Source organism: Acinonyx jubatus, chromosome C2 (assembly GCF_027475565.1).
Source record: "Acinonyx jubatus isolate Ajub_Pintada_27869175 chromosome C2, VMU_Ajub_asm_v1.0, whole genome shotgun sequence".
Lineage (NCBI taxonomy): Eukaryota > Metazoa > Chordata > Mammalia > Carnivora > Felidae > Acinonyx > Acinonyx jubatus.
The window spans coordinates 16,947,462-16,959,990 of NC_069384.1; the positions used below are offsets into that span (position 1 = coordinate 16,947,462).

The window sequence follows — 12,529 nt, forward strand, 5'->3', positions numbered from 1 at the left end:
CATGCAGTCTCACTTGTCATGATATTTTTCTAAGTTTTAGGCCTGATTACTCAGAGTGAGTGTGCCTGGCTAAAATACGTCCTTTACCTGAAAATAGAAACTCTAACTCTATCAAGGTAACTGAGCTCTGCAAATAATAGCATAGAAGATGGTCAGTTCTTTGCCTATGGTATGTTTATGCCATCATCCTTCTGTGTTTCCCTTCCTTAAAAATAAGGGACCTGGGAAGTTTGCCTACAGTCTTGCGGGGTGGGGGGTGGGAATTGTGAATGATCACCCTGACAATACAGAGTGAGCTCTTTCCTCCACCTATCTTCTAGAATCGACTGCATGTAAATGAAAAATAAATTGTGTTTTTCCTTGCAAGGCTAAGAGACAATGCGATTTGGAATAGCTACAGATGTTTCCAATGCTCCTCTGAATGCATCTGAATTTAATAAGCCGAGAGTTTGTAAAAATATTTGTCTGTCAATTAGTTTGTTCCAGTACTTTTGTTGGATGTAAAATGTGTTGGCCCAATTATTACGCTATTTTAAGACATACTCAAAGTTTGATTTCTTACTCGTTCCACCAACTAAACTTCAATGAAAATAAGCTATTAATAAAGTTTTCAAAGCTTCACTTTTAAAATGTATTTCAGAGGGCGCTTAGTAGGTTGAGCATCTGACTCTTGATTTTGTCTCAGGTCATGATCCCAGAGTCATGGGATCGAGCCCTATATCAGGCTCTGCACTGAATGAGCAGCCTGCTTAAGATTCTATCTCTCTCTCCCTCTGCCCCTCTTCTCTGCTTGTTCTTTCTCTCTCCAATTAAAATAAAAAGTCAAAATACATTTTAGTAAAATAGACTTTGGTGAAATGACAGAGGTAAATGTCATATACAAAAAAAAACAAAAACAACAGGGGGGCACCTGAGTGGCTCGGTTAGTTAGGCATCCCACTTCGGCTCAGGTCATGATATCACGGTTTGTGAGTCCGATCCCTACATCAGGCTCTCTGCTGTCAGCACAGAGCCTACCTCGGACACTCTGTCCTGCCCCCCCCCGGCCCCCACCGTCTCTGTCCCTCCTCTGCTTGTGCTCTCCCTCTCAAAAATAAACATTAAACAAAATTTAAAAAAAGAAATTAATTGAGTGAAGTTCATAATTTACAGGTCTATATATTATATTGAACAATACTGAGTAAAAAAAGAAATCACTGTACTTAAGTAAGCCATAGTAGAAGGAAACATGCAACATTACCCCCCATGGTTCACATTAATATTGACTTTCTTACATTCACTTCAAGCATATTTATTGAGTATCTTCTGATATTAGTTTGTCAAGCCGCTTCTAAAATAAAATGGTCTATAAGTTTTTGAGATGGACCATCATTTTTTGAAAAAAAATTTGCAAGACGTTACCTTGTCAAATAAAGGCACCTTAATTTTTTAATATCAGTTTTTATTTTAAGAGAGCAAGATAAAAAATAAGATTTAAATATATTATTTCACATCCTACAAGATACTGAGCATATAATGATTAAACAAACAATATTCCTGACATAGTAATGCCAGAAAGACAATTAATGGTATTTTGAAATGTTGTTCATCAGTGAAATAGAACAATGAGAAAGTGATTATAGCTTGGATCACACAAAGAAAGGAACACTTTAGACAGATGAAGTAGAATTAAATAAATTCCCTAACGGGATACTCTGTAGTATGCCACCAATCAGGTGGCCTGCAGGGACAAAGGCATAGAGGAAAACTTTCTCTAGGTTAATCAATAAACTATGCTATTGGCATTTTACAGGTCATTTTGAGGAGGAATAAAACCTACCTAAAAAATACTCTAATAAAATAATTTCTGTGCATTTATAATTTTTAGCTGTAGCTATAATCCAAGCTGTAAACTAACCAGATGACATGGAATGACAATGTTATGAAGAACAAAAAGGACTAGCAGGATAAAAAATGTCACTAAATATTTAAAATATTCAAAGAAACTAAAGAAACCAAAGAAATAAAGAAACTAAATGGACTAGTAATTTCTTTTTACCTTGGCTCTACTAGATTAGAGTTCCCATTGCCTCTTTGATGAGTGAGCTATGTTAGATTATCATTGTATTATATATATTTATATATATATATATTCATTATGTGTATGTATATGAATTGTATACTGAAATACATTTAGTTTCATCACAGAAGGCAGTTAACTTGACACATTTTTATCTCTACTTTGGCCTCAGTTTAAACTCCCTGTACACGTAATACACTCAAACGCGCACAAACACACACACACACACACACTCACTCTCACACACACACACACACACACATACATACACACACAGAGACCAAGATATAATTGGACCAATAAACTATGTCAACTAAACTGATATTTGTGATCAAAAACATATACACCCAAAACTTAGTTTCCTTTCCAAAAGGAAACTTAGGTAAGTTATGTACCTATTAGGATACTTGATTTTAAAAGGCTTATTTCTCACTGCTGGGCTGTATTTTACACTCCCTCATTATTGCATAAATGTCACTGTGTTATTTGCTCCTTTGATTTTCTGTTGTCACTCTAAGCTAACATCCAGTGACAAAACTTTTCTCCTCATCCGCATGGGGGAACTTTCCCTGTTCCTTTTTTTTAAATGAGACAAAGAGAGACAAAGAGAGAGGGACAGAGAGAGGGAGAGAGGGGAAGGGGTACGAAGAGAGGGGAGGGGTAGAGAGAAAATCCCGAGGGGACTCTGAACTGACAGTGCCTACATGGAGCTTGATCTCCCAAAAGGTGAAATCGTGACCTAAGAGGGAATTAAGAGTCAGACGCTGAACAGACTGAGCCATCCAGGCGCCCTCTGGACGTCTCCCTATTCTTTCCATGTTTTTCCAGCATATTTGCTTTCTCCCCGCCCATCTCCATGATAGGTTAATTTATTTTGAACCTTGGTTTAAGGGCCCGCATATTCTTCTCTTTCTGAACACTGTCCTCAAAGCTTTTGTCCCGAGAGTAGCTTAAAAACATGGGTGACCTGTGAGGCAGAGTTTTACTGAAACATTGAGTAACGGGGTATGTTATTTAAAAACAAAAATATGAAAATAAGATGAAGGGAAGGAACTATTATTAACACCGAACAGTGAATGCACTGGTCCTATTTATCTTCCATTTCCTACCACAAGTATTTGTTATGTTTATTTATTAAGAGAGAGAGGGGGAGAGAGAGAGAGAATGCGAGTAAGGGGGAACCCCAAACAGGCTCTGCTCCGTAGGCGCACAGCTCCCCACAGGAGGCTCAAACTCACCAACCATGAGATCATAACCTGAGCCGAAATTAAGAGGCAGATGCTTGACCGACTGAGCCACCCAGAAGGTTTCCCACCACAAGGATCTTCAGTCCTTGGACACCCATTCCCACCTCTCTTCCTTGGACCCCAGTCTGTCCACATTTATTTACCTCTGTCCTCTCAATTACCTGTCAGCTTCTAACCCTTAAATTCTAGTTTTCCTTCCTGTAAAATCAAGCTCTTGGTTTACTTTTGTGCATCGCAGCAAATAAACGAACAAATCATGAACACATTCTGTTCAATAGCAGTCTGACCTGAGTAACAGAAAGTTATTGGTCTGTCTGATCTCCATCTTTTAGCAAGAGAAAGAACCCATGAGTCTTTGAAATAACAGCTCTGCTATTCTGTTGGGGAACGCACTGTGATGCTATACTTCCTCTCCCTAACAGCCAGGGTTAGCAGAAGACAAACAGCACAAAGTTTCATTCTCTTTATCTCTGGCCCTGTACATTCAGTCCACAGAAACTCCTCTGAGGCAGTTTATGTGCCGGTTTTTATTTTACTTCCATTTTCACCAACTCCTGCATGAAACTATCACAGGAATTGAAGAATTAATAGATTTCTTCAGTTTGAAGTCACACTGGAGAAAGGATTATATTTTGATATATGCCTCTTAGAAATGGCAAATACTAAGAAATATGTTGCTTGAAAATGGTCCTGGGGCACCTGACTCAGTCAGTTGAGTGTCTGACTTCGGCTCAGGTCATGATCTCTCTTTGAGTTCGAGCCCCGTGTCGGGCTCTGTGCTGACAGCTCAGAGCCTGGAGCCTGCTTGAAATTCTGTGTCTCCCTTTTTCTCTGCCCCTCCCCCTGCTCATGCTCTCTCTCTCTCTCTCTCTCTCTCTCTCTCTCTGTCAAAAGTAAATAAACATTAAAAAATTAAAAAAAAAAGAAAGAAAATGGTCACTACTTCCCACCTTATTAAGTAGATTTAATAACTACATTCAGAATCCCCCCTCTCATAGCCTTCTGTTTCTGTCAATATAGATAAAAATTATGTGAAACAACTTGGGGCGCCTGTGCAGTTCAGTCGGTTAAGTGTCTGTCTCTTGATGGGGACTCAAGTCACGATCTCACTGTTGTGAGATTGAACGCCTTGTTGGGATATGTGCTAGAGGGTGGAGCCCGCTTAATATTCTCCCTCTCCCTCTACCCCTTCCCATCTCTCTCTCTCTCTGTCTCTCTCTCAAAGAAAAATGTGAAAAAACTTTAAATGTGAAAAATAGTATGTATGTATCTATTCTTTTATCTTTTGAATATTAAACATATTCAATCTCAGTACACTTTCAAGTCAATGGGCATTTTATTAACAAAATTGAATAAATCACAATATCCAGGTGGAGTGTTTGGGATATTGAAAAAAAAAACATTAATAAATGTAAGAAAGGTCTGAGGTACAAAGGAGAGTATTGAAAAGAATAAAGTCAAGTGAGGTCCTGGGCTTTTGCATGGATATTTAATTGAATGCATTTAGGTAGAGGGGAAATGGATTCTCTATTAGGATAATTTTTGGTTTCAGTAAAAAACAGCCCAATACAAAAAGACTTCAACCAAAGGAATATGAATTCATTCTCACAAATAAGAGTCTAGGGTTGGCCTTAACTTCTGGGTCTAGCTCTTCTCTGAAATTCTCTTGTCACTGCCTTACTCCATATGGTGGCCTCTTTCTTATGGTGGTACCAGTTCTGGGCCAATATTTAGGTGAAGGTAATGTGCAGAAGAGAGAATGTACCTCCCAGTGGCTCTCCTGAGAGGGAGAGACATAGAAAACAATAATGAAACACATTTCCCCCGTATTTCCAAACACATTTCTCTCACATGCCTTTGGCTGGTAGGGTCACATGCCTTCCCGTCTGAACCAAATCCTATGACCAGGTTAATGCCATGTGATGATTGGCTTCAGCCTGATTTCGCTGAGAACCAATCCCTTTGCAGGACCACAGCATTATTTTAAAATTAATCATGAAAGCCTTTTTTTTTTTATATTTTCCATACTTTTCTTGCTGTAGCAAAGCTTTCTAAATTCCACTGATTTATTGCTCAAGGATAAATTGTTCTTTAAAGCTGTAAGATGTGAGTTTGGCCTGATCTGGTTTGAAGCTGGGTCCATACTGCTTAACAGCCCATGTACTGTGGGTTCAGTTACTGTTGCAGCCATGACTCACTGTGTCTAGCTGTTGGCCACGACATTATGGAAACTTCTGAGTCTGCACCTTGCGATGTCCCATATGCTGTTGACCAGGTTTCCTGTGGTCTAGACAGTGGCCTGCGGGCAGATCATTTGTGTTAATATCTATTCCCTGAACCATAGTATGTAAATATTGCTTCTTTGGAATTTGTTTGAGATTGTCTCAAAAAACTTCATTGCAATGTGTTTGCATGCAAGTTATCATTTAATAAGCTGCAATACTGGATATTTAGTGTGTGCTTATTATCTGGTAAAGCATATTTTGGAAAGCATTTCATTGATTATAATACTTGCCACTTTATTATCTTTAGTTTTTATATAATGCAATCATTTCAGAAGCAGAGTTATCATGCAAATGATTCTATTTGAAAAATAGGTAACAGTCAAATATGGCCTCTTGTATTAGATAGTAAAATCTGCTAGTTAATATACAAGGTGTGGGATTTTTTTTTAATTTGAAAATTATACTATTTAATGACATCTCTGTGTATTTCTCACATACTGTTGTATTTCAAGTAAATATAAGATAGAAAAACTAAATACCAATTTAACAAATAGTCTTATTAGAGTTGAATCATTCACTTTATTTTTTATTTATTTATTTAAAAAAAATTTTTAATGTTTATTTATTTTTGAGGGAGAAGGTAAGAGCATGAGCAGGAGAGGGGCAGAGAGAGAGGGAGACACAGAATCTGAAGAAGGCTCCAGGCTCTGAGCTGTCAGCACGGAGCCCCACGCCGGGCTCGAACCCACGAGCTGTGAGATCATGACCTGAGCTGAAGTCGGAGGCTCAACCGACTGAGCCACCCATGCACCCGAATTATTCACTTTAAAATATAATTTATTATAAATTGCCCTTGTGTCTTTAACAAATAATCTATTTGCTGTAGTTTCCTTTAGGCAATTTCTTTTCAGGACTATCTCAGTTGCTTAACCCTTAGTACATTAGAAGATGCCATTAATATCTCCAGGAAGACAAGAGAATGAATCAGTCTCTGTTCTCTGGGAGTGTGAAATTATATAGATAGATGCTAGATAATATGAGAGTACATATATTCAAGGGATTTTTTTTCCCTAGGTCATTTAAAAAAATGTGTTTTGTCCTCATTATGGCTTGGTTATACAAAGACATAATGTCTTTTTTTTTTTTTTAATATGGAATGCTTCGAGAATTTGGACGTCATCCTAGTACAGGGGTCTTGCTAACCTCCTCTGTATCATTTCACTTTTAGTATATGTGCTGCCGAAGGGAATACTTTTTTTTTTTTTTCTTTTTTTTTTTAATCAAGGGTTTTTTTATATTCTTGTTAGTCATAAGTACTCTGAATTACTGTTAGGAGTTTCTTATTTCCCTGTACTTGTGGGAGAAGGTAGCGGAAATTCCTGTAATGCTGTGGGGGAATCCCCTCTCCTACCTCCTTTTGCCAGGGGAATACCGGGAAGAAACTTCTACTAGACTTTTAGGAGCACACCTTATTCCTAGGAACTCCTATCCGTTCCTTGTGGACTCTGTTATTAGCATCAGCATTAGAACACATGGAGTAATTAATGGGATAAATACCAAACTAAGATGCAGTTACATTTCAGTTTCAGGGAGATATTGTAAGTCTCACACTATAGTAATATAAAATGCCGGAATTGAACCAGAGACTAAGGTACTCGTATTATCAAATGGAGTCTTCTAATGCCATTTTAGCTTTAAAATTTAGGATCAAAATGTATTGACTCCAAACTGTAGATCAGCATGGACATGGGGTTGGTTTTATTCAAACACCTGACTCCAAAGACCATAGGAGACAACCTACAGGCTCTGGGGTGTGGTTTTTTTTTTTTTTCTTCATTGCTTGTCTATTCAAAGTACTTCTATAATTTGACTAGGAAAAACGATTTGACCTAATCCAAAGAATCGCAATACTTCTATTTGTCAGTTTTTGGAGATTAAAAATAGTAAAATGTATTTCTTCATTTCCTGCCTAAAGTTGTAATATTTAGCTTTTGTGTTACCAGTTGCCAGATTAGATTACTTTTTTGCCGAAGGCTTTGTGTTGCGCATGGCTCCCATATTACTACTTACTATTTTCTTTATGTGAGAGGCTTTGTGATAGTTATAATATTTCAGATCAGAGAAATTTGCTCTGAGCTTTATAAGATAAAGTGTCTGCGATCAGTAGTTTTATTTTTTTCCCCTGGTATTTCTGGTAAAGCAAACTGGCACCTGCTATTTCCAACAGCCAGTGGCAATTAGTCATTGCTGTTTTGTTACCTAGAGGACACTGTTCAAGTTTCAGCAAGTTTTCATCTTTCCCACCTCTATTATAATATCATTTATTCTATTGGCAATGTTTCTAGATATTTGATCATCTAGCTTGTGCGGTTCATCTTCTTGTTTCTGGGAAATTGTATCTATTTTAGAATATCTTCCTTTGCTAATGTAAAGTAATAAGATTTCATGGATAATAAGCCAATGATGTACACTTATCAATGATAGGTATAAAATATGTAAAATTTTATTTTAAAATCTGTTACGTTAACGTGTAATTACCAGAATTTGCATACGACGGAATAACTAAACAAGCTTACACTTACTACAATCAGTTTGATAGGCTAAAAATTCTGAGGCAATGATATCGCATTATCCTTAACACTCCCACCCTTGTGTGTTGGGTGTGGTGGGGGAAGCTATCTTGTCTTGTGCATCAAATGCAATTATTCTTGAGAAGTCTCATCTGTACCTGGATTTGTTTTTTTTTAATTTTTTAAATATAATTTATTGTCAAATTGGTTTACATACAACACCCAGGGCTCATCCCAACAAGTGCCCTCCTCAATGCCCATCACCTATTTTCCCCTGTCTCCCACCACCACCCCCCCCATCCACCCTCAGTTTGTTCTCAGTATTTAAGAGTCTCTTGTGGTTTGCCTCCCTCCCTCTCTGTTTGTAACTATTTTTTTCCCCTTCCCTTCCCCCGTGGTCTTCTGTTAAGTTTCTCAAGATCCACATATGAGTGAAAACATAGGCTATCTGTCCTTCTCTGACTGACTTAGTTCACTCAGGATGATGCCTTCTAGTTCCATCCACATTGCTGTAAATGGCATGATTTCATTCTTTCTCATTGCCAAGTAGTATTCCATTGTATATATAAACCACATCTTCTTTATCCATTCATCAGTTGATGGACATTTAGGCACCTTCCATAATTTGGCTATTGTTGAAAGCCCTGCTATAAACATTGGGGTATATGTGCCCCTATGCATCAGCACTCCTGTATTCCTTGGGTAAATTCCTAGTAGTGCTATTGCTGGGTCATAGAATAGCCAGAGACCATATATTGAGTGGCATGGAGAGGCACTCTCCCATCACTGGATTTGATTTAGATTGAGATTTGAACCGTGAGCCTCAGCCTGATGATACTATAAGGAAATGAAATCTCTGTCGGGCCTTGAGAAGGAGAGAGTGAACTTTGCATGTAGAAGAAATATAGTTTGTGGATAGATACCAGATTTTGGTGGTTTTAAAACATGGTCACAAATTCTTTGCTACTCTTCCATAAGAGGTGGGAATATGTCCTTTTCTCCTTTAGTATGGGCAGGATGACTGTCATAATCAATAAAATGTGACAGAGAACGCTATGACTTTCCAAGCTAGATCATCAAATGCCATGCAATGTTTGCCTTATTCATTGAAACACTATCTGGGAGCCTTAAGTCTGCATGTAGGAAGACTAGCTAACCTGATGTGACCATTCCACAAGGGTGCCCAAGCCACATGGACCTTGTTAGAGCAGGTCCCACTGCAAGAGCTTCAATTGACAGAGCTAATTGAGCGTGACCTTTGAATTCTCCAAATTCAGTTTTGTCACACATGCATATGAAAAGGCATCCAAATGATCGCAGCCCCAGTTACTCCCAGCCATTGAAAGCTTCCCAGTTAAGTCTCAAGATATCATGAATCAGAGACAATAAGCCATGCCTGCTGGCACTCTGCCTGAATTCCCCACTTTCAGCATCCATGAACATAATAAAATATTTTTTCCTTTATACACCAAATTGGTTTGGTTTGTCATGCAATACTTGGGAACTGGATGACATACCCAGCATAAATCAACATAATAAAGTTCAGCTTCCATTTCTCTACTGCAGCTTGAAAGCTATGATTTGAAATTTCAGGTATGCTATCCATTACTTGGAAAATTAAAAAACAATTAAAAACTCAAAAACTTTTTCCCTCACTTAGACTTACAACAGTATATATTTTTAGTAAACAGGAACTTTAAATTTTTGTTTAAGCATAAAAGGACAGTTATGCATTTTGCTTTAATAGTAAATATTTAACGCTTATCAATTGTTTCATTTGAGTTTCTCAGGGCCCATTTAACACCAAAACAATTGAAGTCTCTCATAAGGTATTTAATATGCAATTATTTTACACGAAAGGGAAACTTAACCTGAATAAACTATTTATTCTATGTTTTTTCTTTTATTTTATCTGACTTCCATTTTAACCCATATCTCTAACGTAAATGATAATCATCTGGCATACACAATGTGAAGAATTTGGTGTATTAAATCCCACAATCTAAAGAAAATAAATATGCGTGCTTTTTGGTATAAGAAAAATAACATCAAGATCTTTCTCATATTTCAAGCATATGCATACAGTGCCTTTCCAAGAATTTTATACAGTCGCATGCACACATACACGCATCATTTGTTTTACCTCTTAGGATTTAAAGAATGTCAATAAGGTCTTTACACTTCATTAAAGGGTAAGCAAAAATGCAATTGAATATCGATAAACTTTGAAAAATATTCACTCATTATATAGATGTGGCCTTATCCAAAATTTAAATGAACATAATAATTTAAATTTGGTAAACATAGACACTTTTCGTTAGTAGTTACAGCGATGTTTTCCCTAAGAAAATCTTCCCAAAGCCACATCACCCTTAGAGGGTTTGCACATGCAGGAGGGGAAATAGATTTTTTTATCTTTCCTTTTGTAAACAATCTGAAACATCCCTTTTAAAATAATCTTTAGAGGGGTGCCTGGGTGGCTCAGTCGGTTAAGCGTCCAACTTTGGCTCATGTCATGATCTCACGGTCCGTGGGTTCGAGCCCCGTGTCGGGCTCTGTGCTGACAGCTCAGAGCCTGGAGCCCGTTTCAGATTCTGTGTCTCCCTCTCTCTCTGCCCCTCCCCTGTTCATGCTCTGTCTCTCTCTGTCTCAAAAATAAATAAACGTTAAAAAAATTAAAAAAAAATAATAAAATAATCTTTAGATTTGACTGTTTGATTTGGTTGTCAACATCCATCTTCCTGAATACAAATTGCAGCAGTATTCATTAAAACTATAGAACTGTCTTCAGTAAGCAGAGCACTGAGGATTCAAAGCCTGTAGTTGGAAATTATGCTCAGATGGAAGAAATGTTATTTATACAGAGTAGGAAAGAATCGGAATTGCACAATATTGTTGGGTCTTCCTCAGAATCTGAGAGTTGGCATAAATAAAAAGTCAAATTCCTTTAGAATAATCAATTGTCATAACTCAGTAGTAATTATTATGGATTGATTTCATTTCAGTAAAGCCAAAACCCTCTTCAAAAATAACCATCTATAACTCACAATTAATAAATCTCATTGCCCGTGGTGAATTTCATATCCGTTTGTTGAAGCACTGTTTTCTTTTCAAAGACGTTATTTTCTTTCTGCACCTTCTTTCCCGCTGAGGGCAGTGCTACATTTGTCACAGGAGAAAGGGCTCCTAAAGGATGTTTCAGTTGTGTCGTGTTATATTCACCCAACTCCACCCCATATAATTTGAATGAATATGTACCCACCTATCTTCGTATATACGTATATATATTGTCTTCTCCAAAATCTGCGTTGTAGTAGGCCATCTTAAATATAAAGCAGCATCCCATCTCTAAATGACAAATAGTAGTAGCGTAAAAGGAAAGTAAACCCACAAATGATTGAACGTACTATGTTTTTAAATACAAATTTCCAAAATGGTCATGTTTTTGTGTGAAGAATAATATGTTACAGGCAAGTAGAGTAGACTTAAAAAAAAACCCACATTTTAAATCTTGCTTTCATCACATTTAATAGTAGAAATTTTGGAAAGTTCTCTAGTACTTTGAGTGTCTCTTTCGCTATCATCTCTCAGGGTTGTTGTGAGGGCTTATGAAGGACACAGGTGCAAAGTAAGTACTAAATGAATGCCAGCTTCTTTCTCTTTTGTTCCTCTCTTGGAGTAGGATCAAGGCTTAGTAATACTTATATACTCTAATGTCTTGAAAACAGTGGACAGAAAGCAAATGCTTATAAATTATGTTGACTTATTATTCAATTTTTATAGAATTTTAGTCAGATATTTTTGGTGATTTCCATATATTGTAAAACAAAAGTAACTCATAATTGCATAACGTAGATAATACTTAATATTTCAGTGCTAACGAATGAAATTTATTCTAAGAATATTAAAATACATTGATATGATCATTATAGTTTAGAGTAGAGGGGCACCTGGGTGGCTCAGTCAGTTAAGCATCTGGCTCTTGGTTTGAGCTCAAGTCATAATTTCCAACTTTATGAGCTCAAGCCCCATGTCAGGCTTGCACTGACAGCATAGAGTCTGCTTTGGATTCTCTCTCTCCCTCTCTCTCTGCCGCTCAGGGGGAGAGAATAAAATAAATAAAATTAAATTAAAAAAATAATTTAGAGTAATAGAAGTTATGAAAGGGTAAATATATGTGAAAAAGTAGTATATGTGACAAGGTAAATAAAGCAGAGGTAGGGGCGCCTGGGTGGCTTGGTCGGTTAAGTGTCCGACTTCAGCTCAGGTCATGATCTCACGGTCCATGAGTTCAAGCCCCGCGTCGGGCTCTGTGTTGACAGCTCAGAGCCTGGAGCCTGTTTCAGATTCTGTGTCTCCCTCTCTCTCTGCCCCTCCCCTGTTCATGCTCTGTCTCTCTCTGTCTCAAAAATAAATAAACGTTAAAAA

General features: G+C 37.4%; 1 non-coding gene across 1 annotated transcript; it reads right to left on the reverse strand.

Annotated features, from left to right (window-relative positions):
- Nucleotides 1–6,676: 6,676 nt before the first annotated feature.
- On the reverse strand, nucleotides 6,677–6,783 carry LOC113594448 (U6 spliceosomal RNA). Its single transcript, XR_003414837.1, has one exon. It is a non-coding gene; the product is annotated as a U6 spliceosomal RNA (small nuclear RNA).
- Nucleotides 6,784–12,529: the final 5,746 nt, after the last annotated feature.